Here is a 15,913-nt window from a genome sequence, read left to right as displayed (position 1 = left end):
TGCTCATGTGCTCACTCACACACTCTCTCTCTCTCTCTCAAAATAAATAAATAAACATGTAAAAAAATTTGGATTCTGTGTTTAGGTATCATCCTTCCAGAAAGACCTTCATTTGCATATATAGTATGAAAAACTTTTGAGTTTTGCCAAACTTTCTGGAAATCATTAAAACTAGTTTAAATTCATAATACCCAAGTATTTATATGCCACGCATTTACAAGTCTCATAGCTTAAATTCACATTGGAAGTTAATGAGGAATCAGACTTGATATTACATGAATAATCATGGCATTACCGTTTGCTGCTTAATGGTTTCATTTTCATTGTGCGGGCCAGTTGGAAAATGTGCTTATCTGTTTTATACCTTGTTCTAGATGGTATCCAATTGACATAATCTGCAAAACAGTAGATATTCAGCCTCAAGTAACAATATCCTGATCACGTTAAAAGATACTGACATTTCGCTCTGAACTCTGAATTATTTTCTTTCTTTTCTTTTCTTTTTTTTACCGTCAACTATTTCCATATATTAAAGAGGGATAGAATATTTCCTGTGGTTTTCAGGTGGTTTCCAAGATTTGTCATTCAAATTTATAACACCCAATGTAAATATTTCAACGACACAGTAAAAAAGGATGCTATTCCACTTAGTCTCAGAGTTCATGTGGGCCCTTTTGGAATTCAGTGTCTCAGTACCACAAAAATTGCAAGCCAAGTGCATTAATGATAGCCATTCTTTTCATGTATTCTCTGTAAGTATTAAAATAAACGATTGGTTTTTCCTTAACTTTTTAGCCATTTAATCTCCTAACATGGAATTAAACAATAAAATAATCACAATAACATGTATATTACAATTATACATAAGTATATATATATATATTTATAATGTATCAGAAGAAGAGTATTATAATGGCAAGAACATTTAAAAGTAATATCAATGCTTAATTCTTCCACTTACTAAGAGGGCTTTGAGTATTTAATGACCCTGCTGTATGGTTCAGTTACTATAAAGAAATCTGATTTCACTTGATTGTCTGTTAAGACTGTTCCAGTCCTATATGTTTTGATTCTAAAATAAATACTACGGAGGCTCCTGGGTGGCTCAGTCGGCTAAGCACTGACTTCGGCTTAACTCACAGTTCGTGAGTTCAAGCCCCACATTGGGCTCTGGGCTGACAGCATAGAGCCTGGAGCCTGCTTCGGATTCTGTGTCTCCCTGTCTCTCTGCTCCTCCCCTGCTCACACTCTGTCTCTCTCTCAAAACTAAACAAACATTTAAAAAAAATTAAAATAAATGCTACATTTGAAATTACTATACTCTGTTAGAAATGTTTTAAACTAAAAACTATAGGATAAAATCCAAAATAGATGTTTCTCTAATACATTGATGCGAAATTAAAGTTTCTTAGTATATTTTTGCTTTAGGTTGTCAATTCTAGTCAAAAGATCACTGTTAAGGCACTGGCCACTGGAAAGGTATCAAATGTTGAACTTTGTTTTGCTGTAAAAAAATGTATCCCATCCAAGGATGGAAGCAGACATATGCATTCACATAATCCCCCTTGCATCCTCCGGAGAGTTTTCGTCAGATGAATTTTCCCCAAAGGGCCTCTTAGCTACCAACAATTTCTCTTTAGGACATATATATTTCTGACCATGGTCATCTGTTAGAGAATTTTAGCAGCTGTTGTTAATCAAATACATTTAAGAGAGCTATTGCTTTTGACTTTCATGGTGTAACACTCTTCTAATAACAGGTTGTCTTGGGGTCCCTTTATGAAAACACCTGATGACAACAATCTTTATTCTTGTAAGTTCAGTTAACATCTTTTCTATTTCTGATCTGATAAGTGCTAACTGCTGGTATCTTTGCATAATATCTCCATGTAAGTCCGTTCATTTTCATCCCTGGAGTAGTCCATTAGGCTGCACTCCCTTGTGAATTCACTTTTTTTTGGTTTTTGTTTTTTTGGGGGTTTTTTGGCTCTAGAGTGCACAACTATCCATGACTGCAAAATTGGGGGGCCACAGTGAAATCACTGACTGATACATTGACCATGTAAAAATACGTTAAATTGTTTAGTTCCACATTGGAATGGTTGAATGAATGTTTGTCCCAGAGATTGATTGGGAAACTTATATGGAACAAAAATTATTTACCATTCTTGCCACATATTTTTCATGAGACCGGGTCATAAGTATATTCATCTTGATACACTGTGGAATTAGTGTAGTCATTTATTCAACAAATATTAATTTATAGTTTGCTTTGTGGTAAATCTGTAATAAGAATCATAAAAATGAGTATTAGCTACAATTTATTCAATGCCTTCTATATCTCAGTTTCTAGGCCCTTTTTATATACTTATATACTAAGAGTAACAGTTTAAGAAATTATATCTCTTCGGGGCACCTGGGTGGGCTTAGTCACCTAAGCATCTGACTCTTGATTTCAGCTGAGGTCATGATCTCATGGTTCGTGAGATCGAGTCCCACGTTGCACTGGGTTCTGTGCTAACAGTGTGGATCCTTGCTCAATACTGGCTTTATAGCTGTGTGACTTTGGACAAGCTCCTTAACCTCTCTTTGTGCTTGAGTATCTTCATTTGTAAAATGGGCATTATCAGGGCCAAGAGACAGGCTGCATAGGCCATGCACTGCACTACTCCATGCAGCAATATACATCATCATTCAGTAGTCAATGAATGGGCACTTCATTAAGCTAGGGATGAGGATTAACAGAGGAAATATTTTAAAGTGCTTAGATAATGCCTGACACTTTACCGGTTCTGAGTAAATGTTGATTATTACTATAAAATGATAATATAATAATAAGTTAGGGTTACTGAAGACATTGATTCTCCATCAGGGAAAAGTACACGTGGAAATTTTTTCAAGGAAGATAAGACATTGATCCAAAATCATGTCATTCTTTCATTAATCCCGCCACTGTGGAGGTTGCTCTTCTTGGAAAACTAAAGCTTCATGGATAGCAGACTTCTAGTCCTCCATTATCAGAGCTCAAAGGCCGTTCTGAAGCTGAACAAAGTGGTGTCATGGGTGCTTAGCACCATCAGACTGGTGTTGGCCCCCAAAGCCCAGAATAATGATTGCAATCATAAGGAAGCATGCAGATTCACTGTTAGATTCACTGTTACGTTTCCAAACCTCACATTTGGAAAATCGCTTATCAGTTCAGTGTTGAGGACCAAGAGAAGAATCCATTACTCATCTGGAAAGGTAAAACCATTAAAAGAAGTGGGAAGACCAGGAGGCAAAACAGGCTAAAGCTGGAGATGTTTGACTTGGAATACGTGGAGTTAGAGGTATTAGCAGGTGAAATCGCTAGGTGGAAACATTTGTTGAGGGGTTAAAATACGGATCCAGGCCTCTGGAAAAGTTTCATATCCAGGGACAGCAATTTAAAGAGACACACTTGCCTTTGAGAGTGAAATTTACAGGGGGTGGAAAATCTTGCCAAGTAGATAAGCCGAAAGTGGTATGCATTAGGAATTGTCTATATTTTGAGGGTATGGGTGGAGAAATGGTTTTCCTTTCAGCTGGTAGGCAAGGGGGAAAGAAATCTTAAGAACGAAGGTAATATATAGTATCAAATGTTACAGGGAGATATAAGCGGATGAGGACAGAAAGAAAAGTTTGGTAATTAGAAGGACATGTGTGACCATCTAGAGAGCAAAGTGAGGGTAATTGCAGTCAACTTTTGAGAATGGAAGATAATTATAGATTAGCAGGAGATGCGGAAGTGGAGACCAAATTTGTAAAGAACTCTCAAAGATTTTGATGGTATAAAGAAGAAAGTAGTCTTCAGGAAGAGAGGTAGAGATCAGAATCTTATTTTTGTTTTAGGTTAGAATAATGAATACATTTATAGGCACAGATAAATGAGCAAGTAGCGAAGAAGACTGAAAATGGCAAAGAGAGCAAGAATAAATCACTGATATACAATAGCTCAATCAAGAATGATTGGTGACTCTTAAATCCAACTGGACTTTGGGACACAGAGGATTAGTGTTGGTTGGTCTAGTAGGTTCCCAAGTTAACATGTGCCTCTTCTAGCTTCTTACATGGTGGGCTTCAATCACATTTCTCACCTTATTAATGACTTCTCCAGCTACAGACTCAAACTCAATAGTTCTTTAGTTCTTTTAGAACAAAAGAAGTTACCCATTAGTGTTAATTTTCACCTTTGGAGAAAACGAAGACTATAGCACCCAGTCCCTGCATTTTATTTTTACTGGTATAGGACATCTTTCCATTACTCATGTTAATTTCTCTGGTAGACATCATAAAAAATAATACCAAACTCACACACCTGCCAAAAATGTGCTGTTAAATGAATGCCCCTACTTAAATTCTGGTTTAAAAACTGATGAAAGATGAAAATAGATAAGGAGAACCATAATTGTGAATTTGGTGTTGGACCACAAAGCCAATAGAGTACAAGGCTGAATAATTTCACAGTGAACAGAGAAGAAAAAGATCTACACCTTGACAGTTATCATCTCTTTAGTTTATGGCTTATTTAGCTTTCCATTTTATAAGTGATCAAAAGTTAACGTTTGTGGATTACACAATCTTTTGTTTGCTCTTGTTGATGGATTGGTTCCTGCTTTCCTGAGCTTTTAGTGGAAAAAATTATATCATATAAGAAACTATCTCACTTGTTTCTATTCCCTGGCATCATATATGGAAAAATACAGCACTTGGTTGAATTGTCTGCTAGAAACCGGCCTTTAAAGGAGAATATAAGAGGAAGAAATTTTGCAAGTGTATACTTTAAGGTTGAAGTAAGAAGAGGAGGGGGGAAGGGAGGGAAGACAGTTCACATTCCAGTTTTTGAAGGCTATTCACTAATTCATGAAGGATGTTACAGTTACCTCTGAAGTGTAGTATAAAATTTTTGAGTTCATTTAGATTTGAATTATAAAATTCAATGTGATCACATATTGTAGGAAGATGATATGCGACCTTGGCTATATTGTCAAAACAGAATTTTCTGCCTTATTTGAACCAAGAAGACTCACTTTTTCCTATGTAATGGAATTGAATTTTTTGAGTAAAAGTGTATCTTCTAATTTAACATTAATATAGAGTAATTGAAGCAGAAGGAGCTTTAAAAACAAAAAAAAGTCACAAATCAGGAAAATGGATGCAATCTTCACCTCTGCTTTGATTTTGAAGACCCGGCCTGGCCTGGCCTGTGAGGGTGGACACCAATATACTTTGTTCTACCCAGGAGATACGTCCTTGAAAAGTTGTATTTGAAACGAATTTTCAGATTGAAAAATAATTTAAACCCACTCTGATGGCTTGAGTTAAAAGAATTCTGCCGAGAAATCTCTTCCTCAGCCAAGACTGCCTTCATAATGGCCACTCTGGAACCCAAATACATACTCTACCATTCTTTCCTTTCAAATTCTAATTTGTTTTGTTGTGGTGGTAGTTTGTTCAGATCAAAAGGGCTGAAACTGGGGATCCACTCTACTTCACTGCAAAGCTTAATGATATTCCAAAACATCAAAGGCAGATTTTAACATTTTTGGTAACCAGGGTTGCTGAGTCAGTTGATAGACATGGGTAAAAACCATTGCTCCTTTTCCCCTAACTGGGGCTTCCCCACCAGCATGTGATCCCAGACCCCAGGGAGCCCTGGGCAGTTACCACTGGGGTCTAGCCCAGCCAGCCCTCTTCAGCTCCCAGCTTCTCCTCCCCCAACCAGAATAGATCCGGACCCCAGCACAAATATGCACCCTTGACAGCAACACTGGCACTCTTTGGATAAATACTCAGTGTCTCATATGCCCCCTGCCCTCTCCCAACCCCACCCCAGGGTGGCTGTCGTCTCTTGCCGGACACTCCCCTGGAATCATCTTCACATGGCTACTTGAGGGGGCTATGGCTCCCACCCTCTTCTTTTGGGTTGTTAAGTATTTTGAATACTACTCAGTGACAACCGTGTTGAGAGTTCAGTTTTGTAATTTATTCTAAAACGAAATTCGTAAGTGTACATGGTTTCAAAAGCTGTACCTGGTAAGGATAATGAATTTTCATTTTAATATCGTTGTTTCTTAAACAATGTACTCACGCTGGGAACTAGCATTGCAAACTTGAGTTCCTTCATCGGAGAAGTAAACAGATGTACTAAGTTCTTATGATATATCCAAGGTATGCAAGGTATGGGGATACAGGAGTAAAGATAAAGATAAAACTCCCTCTGGGAGCTCACAGTTGAGAGTGGGGAATGTATGCGCTAAATGAGAGAGGTTTATACCACAGAATACCATTATGTAGATCGGTTAGCCAAGTAACAAATTACACCAGAGGGAAGGGACATTTAGCTACCACTCCATTGGTCATTATAACCTAATATAATGTTCTAGATTGTGTTGTAAATAGAGCAGAACCCTGGGCATTGTATGGTGATCTTTAAGTAATGAAACAGCTTGGTGTATGATGGGAAACCTCCATCACAAGGAGGGTTCAAGCCCAGAGCCGCTTGACCATCTGTCAGGAATATTGCTGATGTACTAAGATCCCTTTCAGCTGCAGATTTCCATAATTCCATGAAATCATCCCTGACCTCCCAGGAAGGAGCTGAAAAATCGAGGATGCACAAGTGGGACAAAACGACCAGAAGAGTAAAAACAGAAGCAAGAAAAATAGAAATGAATATGGGCATTGTATGAGTCTGGAGAAAGAAAGAATTTCATAACGCTTTTAAAGATTTGTAGGTTTTTACTTGGCAAGAAGCAAATTACTATGGGCTTAGGTGGGGGGAATTACTGGCAAGTCATTGCCTGCTTTTAAAGTCTTGTTTTACAAAATTAAAAAATTCTAGACTATTGCCCCCTTTCCATGAGAAATCTAAGAGCAGTTAAAGTGGCCTGCATACTCAATTTTCTGTTTTCTTTTTAGTCTACCTACTGACTACCACAGCGTCTTCTTTCCAAAATTAGTTTGAAAGCTCACGACCTGTGTCTGAACTTGGTGCAACAGCACGACAGTTCACACTTGCAGTGAAAGAATGATTGTATGTGTCTGTTAATGGCTGCGTAGAGCTCTGTCTCTGTATGGATCTATTTATAAATATACGTTATAAATGACAGGTTCATTTAGTCTTGAACTGATCTCAGGGTAGAACAGCACAAAGAATATTTTTGATGAAGCACTCACTCAAATAAGGGAAATGAGCTCTTGCAGTTGACATTTTCTCTATGACTTTTTTTGTTTTGTTTTGTTTTGCCTTTGTTTTTGAGATGCAGAAAAACCCCATTATTAAGTGCCTCGTTCCTCCAGGGACACAGACATGTTGTGGGTTATGATACATCTTTATCTGCGTGGAGAGGTACGTGAGACAGCTGCTACTCTCTCAGCAGCATGGCTTTCGAGTGCTGCAGTAATTCAGGTTGCCGGTTCTAGATTGTCTGAACCAGTCGGTCAGCAAAGACGCAGGTGAGCCACAGGTATGGCACTTCCATAAACAGAAAAACAAGCTTTCGTGCCAAACATATGAGGAAAATGGAGGATGTCTGATTGGCTGCGGACCAGGAGAACCCAGTTTTTGGCTAAGCCCCGAGAAGCTTGCCAGTTGTCACCTTTCTCCTCTCCTTCTGTCTTCCCTTGCATTTTATATAATGCCTTGTAGTTCGCTAAGGACTTCAATGTACAGTATCTCCTTATACTTACACGTACCGAGTGTAGAAATGAACAAAGATCATCATAAGGACAGAGGTGAGTTTATGCACTCACCTCCCATTGCAAATAACCAGCCCAGCAATGGAGAGACCCTCCTGATACTGCCTCTCTCCCTAGGACGAAAATATGGTCCATAACCAGGTTTGTGATGGATCTCCACACTCTGTACACTCTCCTGGGTGACCCCGCATTAGAACCAGGGTTTTACGACCTTCCTCCTGTCCTCTCAGCCCATACATTCAACAGTGTAATGGCCATGTCTGCTTGGATGACACACAGTCATGTCAATTTCATTGTCTTAAACTGAAGTGTCCCCACCAGATCCGTTCTTTCTTCGGTGTTCTTTATGTCAGTAAATGATGGTCTTTCATCTCAGCCAGAAATATGGGAGTTCTAGTGGATTCCACCCTCTCGTTCACTTTTCAGTTGTTATAATGATCCCATTCCTATAGTGGCTGCTCCCTTCAGATCTCTCCTAGTCCTCTCTTCTCCTTTATCTCCACTGCCACAATGTTAGTTTTTCCACGTCTCGCTTTTTCTGACTTTTATTGCTACAAAAATATCCCGAGCAGTTATCCAGCCTCCAGGCTGATCCCGCCAAGACGGCTGCCAGAATGATCTTCCTAAAATGTTCTTATGTTTACCATAGGTGCAGATTCATTAGTAAAGCACACAACGATCTTTGTGATACGGTGTTGCTGAACCTCTCGAAAGGCAAAGTGCATCTGATGGGGCCATGCTGTTCCCTCAGCCTGGAAAACCCTTCCAATTTCTGTTCTTAAAACTCCTATTCATCCTTCACCACTCAGTGAATCTTGAATCATCTTGTTAGGTAAGCCTTTGTGATCCACTTCCTCCCCAACTCACCAGCCTGAGTTTGTTCCTCTTTCACCCCCTGTCAGTACTGTCGGTTATGATGTTTTATCATAATCCATCATAGCACTTAACACATTGAACTCTAAGGACTATTTTGCTAGGCTGTCCACCTCACTACATTGTAAACTCCCTCAGGGCAGAGACCAGTTCTGAGGGGCTTAACGCAGTGACAATAAATGTTGCACAGAATCTGGTTTACTTTTTCCGGAGCACAAAGCATGCATGAAAGCGATTAATTTACTCCACATGGGAAGTTGTTGCCCAGGCTTGACTAACGTCAGGTCTTCTATATAAAATGGTGTTACTTTTATTTTCCCTTTCCTTTAAGACATAAGGAAAACAGCACAATTTGAAAAGTGGAGACTTATCTCTGATGCGGAAAAAGATCACAGAATCAAGTGCATATAGCACCTAAGTTCTTCGCTAGGGCAGTGGTTCTTGAAGATGGGGTCCCCAGAACAGCAGTACCAGCATCACCTGGAAACTTGTTACACATGCACGTATTTGGACCCACTCCAGACCTTCTGAATAGGGGGCTGACTGAGCATGGAGTTTAGCGCTCTGTTTTAATAAACCCTCAGGGTGATCCCGATAGTCACTCAAGCTTGAGGACTACTGCCCTGGGAATGAAAACGAAATAAAACAACAAAAAACCAAAAACCCTACAGAAAGATATTAACATTTGTAGAGCACCTACCGTATGCCAGGCCGTGCATTTTGTTTATTGAATTAACTTTTTCAGAATACCAGATTAGTACTTCACGATTTAATTCTGCTAAGATACCTTTTAAGCTATTTAAAATTATTTTAGATACATTAGTCTTGAGTTTGTCACGGTATGTGTCAGGTAAAAATGGCATGCTCACGGCAACGCTTTCTCCCGACACTTTCCAGGAGTGAGTCCTCGCTTCTCTACACTGATTTGTGGCACTGAAGTGACACTTAAAATCTATTGCCTTGAATCATACTGACTTAATCTCGCATACTGTGAGTTTTTACAAAGCATAGACCCTGTTTTGTGTGCGGAGGCCTGCACTCTGCTTTAGATAGTACTTACCACGTATGAGCTGAACACTTGATAAATATCAGTTGCATGAATGAATGAATCTTACAACATTTATCACAGTACTATCCAGATTAGGTTTGACTACACATTGCAGGGATTAAACTTGCTTGTTTTTTTTGTTTTGTTTTTTGTTTTTGTTTTTTGTTTTTGTTTTTAACCTGGAAACCATGTCATCTGCCTATATGGAAAAGAAGGGGAGAAATAATTATGGAAATGGGGAGCTAACCATGTTTTTTTTTTTTCCCTCTTCTACTTGCTAGTAGCCATTTCTCAAGTCACTTCAGTCTAATTGGCATTTTAAAAACATGGACATTTAAGTGTGTGGGTGCATTTAACTACATGAATCTCAGAAGCTAGTTTTTACACTGTGTCATGTAAAAGAATAGAATCTTGTTTGGTTGGAACTACAGACATCAGTACAGGTTGGCATGACCCTAACATGTCACACTTGGCTCCTATTCAAGGACAGACAGGACATTTCTCCCCTTAAAAGTGGCCCCCTGTCATATAGTTGTTTTAGAGTTTAGGATTAAGCTAACATTAAAAAAAGTCAGGCACTGACAACAGGAAGAAATTTTTCTTGGTGTCATCTCCCCATGGACAAAGAGAAAATCCTCTGGGGGTAAGAAATGTTGTGTATAATGTGACAGTTGGTTATTAGTCATTGAGAGTGAATATGCATAGCCTTCCACTATGTAATTAACTGGTCTGGAGGAGAAAAAATAAACAAAAATATCTTATACTCTATATATCCCCCAGTTATTGCTTTCTCTAGAAATGGAGATTGGATCAGGAAACTGGTGGCTGCTTTGTTATTATTTCACATTTATTTTTCTCAAGATTCTGTACCTATTTCTATGGACATGATAGATCAAAGCATCTCAGTGAAAACTGTGATTTCCCTCATATCCCCCTGGCTTAAACAGTCTGAATTCTTAACATATTCACCATGTTAGACATTTTCTAGTCATTTGAAAATCCTCTTTCTGAAGGAGTGTGCATTTATAGAGGTTGGGATTTGGGTTCTGTGTGGGTTAAAATGTTTAGCCATCACCCATAATGAGGGACTGATGGTATTAAGATATTACTGATTATAATCCTACTAGGTAGTTAAAGCGGACATAGAGTAGATGAGTGAAAACTGAAAAGAGAGTCTTTATTTGCGCCAATTTGTAACATAAGGTAAGATTTTTGTGTAAGTGCCACTACTTATGTAGCAGGATTGTTTAAATTAGTGAAAATTAAGAGGTCAGGCAACGTGGTCTCTGCATTCTTCCAGTGTTCCACGTGAGAATTGTATTTACAACTGCACTAATATTGAACCTCACGCTTACATGTTGCAAGGTCCGAATTCTACAAGAAGAAACAATTCCTTGGTTTCTGGAGAAAGGAACATGTATAAGTTAAAAGGTATTGAAGAAATGGTTTATCAACTATGTTTTTAGCCTTGATTCTAAAGGCATCTGTATATACAAGTTATTCTCTGCAGCATTGTCTGTAATAATTAAGAGGGGGGTAACCTAAGTATCCACCCGTAGGGAATTGCCTATATCACAATGCATCTATGCATCAAAAATTATGTAATTATCAGATATTAGCACACAGTACATAAACATGAACATGGAATTAACCCAACAAGACATTAGATGAAAAAACAGGTTGCAAAATATCATATGTAATATGAGCCCATTTATGTGAAATTATACATGTCTAATATGTATATACTTAGATGCAGTAAGATTAATGACAGTTCAGAAGACTTACAGTAATGATCTCTAGGTGGTTGGAGGCAGGTGATATTCATTCTTTTTTCTGTATTATTTTGATATTTACAAGAAGAATGTTTATTTTAACAAATTAAAATTATAAAAATGTAGGGGCACTGGGGTGGCTCAGTCGGTTAAGCATCTGACTTCAGCTCGGGTTATGATCTCACAGTTTCTGAGTTTGAGCCCCACATCTGGCTGTCTGCTGACAGCACAGAGCCCACTTTGGATCCTCTGTCTCCCTCTCTCTCTCCCCTGCCCCTGCGCACGTGCTCTCTCTCTCTCAAAAATTAATAAACATTAAATACATATATGTAAAAAGGAACAGGCTTGTGAGCTGTAGGTGTTTTGCAACTTTTATTTCAAATTATGTTTTAATTTTTCCAATGGAATTCCACATTTGCTATCCTTTTCCTTAGAAATATGTTTAATTGATAGGTGATCTGATTTAATTTTTCTGACTTTAAGAAGTTTTCACAATAGAATAAATACATGATTATAAAGAATAAGGAAAAATATAAGAAATGCACTAACATTTTATGGTTAACAACAGAGAAATATAAAAGTGTAACAACAGGAAAATAGTAGTAGAGAGAAACATGAGTCAAGATGTCTGTAAAGGAAAACGTGAGGATGATTTGAAAGAGAACTGAGACTGAAAATACCAAGAAAGTTTGCAGCAAAGGAGACACAATAGAATGCTACTACCTTATAATGAGCATGGATTACATATTATAAAAGTGTAAACATAAGGATTTGACTCCCTCAACAGTCCTAAGCATTTGGTAGATTAAAAGTTTTAAGTTTCTTTATTTATTTTGAGAGAGAGCTAACACAGGGGCGAGCAGGGGGAGGGGCAGAGAGGGAGGGAGAATGAGAGGATCTCAAAGAGGCTCCTTGCTGTCAGCACAAAGCCTGAGGGCAGGGGCGGGGGTGGTAGGGGCAGGCTAGAAGCAATGACCAAACTGTGAGATCATGACCGGAGCTGAAATCAAGAGTTGGACCCCTAAGTGACTGAGCCGTCCAGGCTCCCCAGTAGATTAAAAGGCCTGGGAAAGGCAACCATCTTGCTTTATGTCACAAATTTAATATGGCAACTGCAGATCTCCTTGTTTTTTTTTTTATGTACCAGGCAGCCTAAGACTTATCTTGTTTAGACATCAATATAATTTGGAGGAGTATCACCCCGTTTTGCAGCTGAGAAGAAAAGAGTCTCAAGTAACTTGCCCTAACCCACACAGCTGTTGCATAGAATAATCTGGACTCAAATTTAGGTCTTTTACCCCTGAATCCAGTGTTTGTTTTTCTTTTTCCTTCTTAGCACCATAGAGAAGAATCTGCAACGGAAAGGGAAAATATAAATAAGATAAACAAAGGGCTAGAGATGCAAGCTTCAAAAGAAGTAAAACACTTTCCAAAATTAACAACCATTTGTGTAAATATATGGAAAGTAAATTACTTTCATTTGCATGAAATTACTATTTTGGGCTGGCATAGTTTTTCCCAAGTCAAATATTGATGAAACCCAGTTAATTCTGTCCCTTTTAATCTAAACTGGTCTTTTTTTTTTTTTTACTTTTCAAGAAGTAAATAAACTGTTCTTCTAAAACCATTTACAATCTTTTTGGGAAAATAAGAAAGGCCATGCAAGAGAGACAAGATTATTACCTTGATTTATGGAAACAGTACAGAATTCAGATTGTTTTTCACTGCCGTCAAAAGCAGTTCCATACTTTCAATGCAACTTGATGCCAGTTTTGATTGTGACTGTCCCTTTGTATCTATGGTAACAAACTTTCAGGGGATCAGCAATACATAGAAACTTTGCTTTGAAACAAGCAAGGGAAAAACAATACCTGACTCTGTATGCCTGATACACATAGTAAAGGCTGAATAAATGTTTACTGAATGAAAGAGTAAAATAGAAATAGTCTCAGGGATACAATGGTATGGTAATCAGATGTGGCGCTAAATTTGCATATGCAAACAACTTTCTGGGACAGAATAAACCTTAGCAAAACAGTAAGGTGTAGAGTTGTTTTTGCTTCACTTAGACCCAGATTGTAGCACAAAGAGAGCTAAGTCGAAGGCTTAAATAGCTTAATTGTGTAGCAAGTTAGAAGTTAAAGGGTCAGAGTAATGTTAAATAAATGAAGCTGTTTTGGAGAAAACCTGTAATGCTGCATTCCAGGTCTCCAAAGGCACAGTGCCATTTTTGTGTGTGTTAAATCAGTTTAAGGCCAAATACTGGTGTTTGCTGACTTCCAGAGCTTCCTTATGTTTTCAGTCTTTGCAAAGCAGCATAGCCAAGCACACGGTACCTAAATCTGGTGGGCTTCTTCTTAGATTTTGCTGGGAAGGTATTTAAATACATGTTGTTGTTTTGTTTTGTTTTTTGGTTTTGCTTTCTGTTCATAATCTGGCCCATTTTCTAAAAACTTTAGGTTCTGGCAGTTGACCATGTACATTTTAAAAGATGTCTGAAAATTCTGACCCACATAAGGTGGGTGCCTTTTGAGAAATCACAGAAGCCTTTTAATATGGAGAAGGGTAGTATCTAGATGTGTGGGTCAATCAACTCATTTGACAAATATTTATTGAGCTCCTACTGTGTGCCAGGCACTGTAGTAGGCACATGGTAAGAGGCCAGAAATCCTTGCTCTCATGGAAGTTCCATTCTACTGGGGAAAACAGAAACGTAAAATAAACAGGATGTTAGATGGTGGCAAGTGCTATAGAATTAAATAAGGCAAAGACGGTGCTAATTTTATTTTTTTAACGCTTATTTATTATTGAGAGACAGAGTGAGCTGGGGAGGGGCAGAGAGAGAGGGAGACACAGAATCTGAAGCAGGCTCCAGGCTCTGAGCTGTCAGCGCAGAGCCCAACACAGGGCTCGAACTCACAAACCGTGAGATCATGACCTAAGCCAAAGTTGGATGCTTACCCGACTGAGCCACCCAGGCGCCCCTAGACAGGGCCAATTTTAAATAGAAAGGTCATAGAAGCCTCACTGAGAAGGTGGCATTTGAGTGGGGACCTAACGAGGGTATAAGAGAGTGCCGACGGGTATCAGGTAGAAGGGAATTCCAGGAAGGCTAACAAAAAGTGTTCTAGGAAAGTAAGATGATCAGTGTGTCTGTAAGCAGGGGAGAGAGAAATGAGAATTTATATCAAGTACGTTGTTGGAGACCTGGGAGAGGAAGTAGGTGGCAGATTGCATGGAATCTTGCAGACCATTGTGAGGACTTTTGTTTTTGTTCTGAATGAGATGGGAACTCTTTGGAGTTTTAAGCAGAGTAGTGGCATAATCTGACAGGTTTTCAATGGATCATTCTGGCTCTTTTGTTTTAAGAAGCCTGAAGAGAGAAAGGGCAGAAAAGGGGGATAATTAATATAGGAGATTTTCACATTAATGCAAATAAGAAATGATGGTGCCTTGGGAAAGGCAGGTGGTGGCAGAAGTGGTGCTATTTGTTGGATTCTGGAAGCCTGTGGATTCAACCGCACTTTTAATGGATCGGACGGATATGAGGTGGGAAGGGCGAGTCAACAATGATACCACGTTGTGGGGTGCCTGGCTGGCTCAGGCAGTGAAACGTCAGGCTCATCTCAGGGTGGTGGGTTTGAGTCCCACGTTGGGTGTAGAGATTGCTTAAAAATAAAATCTTAAAAAAAAAAAAAAAAAGAAGAACAGTGATGCCAAGTGTTTTCACTGGAGCACCTGGAAGGACAGGGCTGCTATTTACCAGGAGACACTGTGGAGGATCAAGTTTTGGGGAAAAGATTAGGAGCTCCATTTTGGACATATTACGTCTTAGACATCTAAGAAAAGGTATCATTTGAATATACCAGTTTGGAGACGTCTGGGTTAGAGATACAAATTTGACAGTCGTCAATGACTAGACTCAAAGACAGTATTTAGAGCCGTGAGGCTCAATGAGAGGTCGGTGGACTGAGCTCTGGCACTGCCAGCATTCAGAGGTCAAGGACACAGGGATGAAGCCCCAGAGGAGGCTGGGAGAGGCAAGTGAAAGAGGAAGATCGATGGGAAGCCAAATGAAGAATACATTGCAGGCAAATGTGAGGAAAAACAAAAAGAGCTTTTGGAGGGTTACATTTATCTACCAAGTTCTGCCAAAGTGAGTAGGAAGAAACAGGAGTTAGTTAACTTGGTCCCTGCAGCAGCAGCCGTGCTTCCGTCATAAGCCAGTCATTTAGGCTGAACAGAGCTGAAGCAAATGCGGACGATGATGATTCATGTGACTGGAGGCTGCTGGAATCTCACTCCATTCACACAATTATAGACTCTTACTTTGGGAAAGACCAGGAAGGCAACCTAGTGTAGGCAACCTACAAAACCCCCACCACAAATACATCCAGTGATTTTTCTTAATTGTCGTCAATAACAGGTGCCTTCAGATTTCTGAGAATAGTTTGTGCATCTTTGAATTCCTCTAATTAGCAGCTCCAATAAACACAGCCAA

The 15,913-nt window shown here is 39.0% G+C and overlaps 1 protein-coding gene across 2 annotated transcripts in view; it reads left to right on the top strand.

Moving 5' to 3' along the window:
- The window catches only part of MAML2 (mastermind like transcriptional coactivator 2), a 347,944-nt gene that overhangs the window by 57,100 nt on the left and 274,931 nt on the right, over window positions 1–15,913 (top strand). The gene's annotated exons all lie outside the window — the stretch shown is intronic.

Source organism: Puma concolor, chromosome D1 (assembly GCF_028749965.1).
Source record: "Puma concolor isolate L17-30 chromosome D1, mPumCon1.1.hap2, whole genome shotgun sequence".
Lineage (NCBI taxonomy): Eukaryota > Metazoa > Chordata > Mammalia > Carnivora > Felidae > Puma > Puma concolor.
Note: the sequence above shows the minus strand (reverse complement) of the source record. Positions and strands in the feature narration are given on the sequence as shown.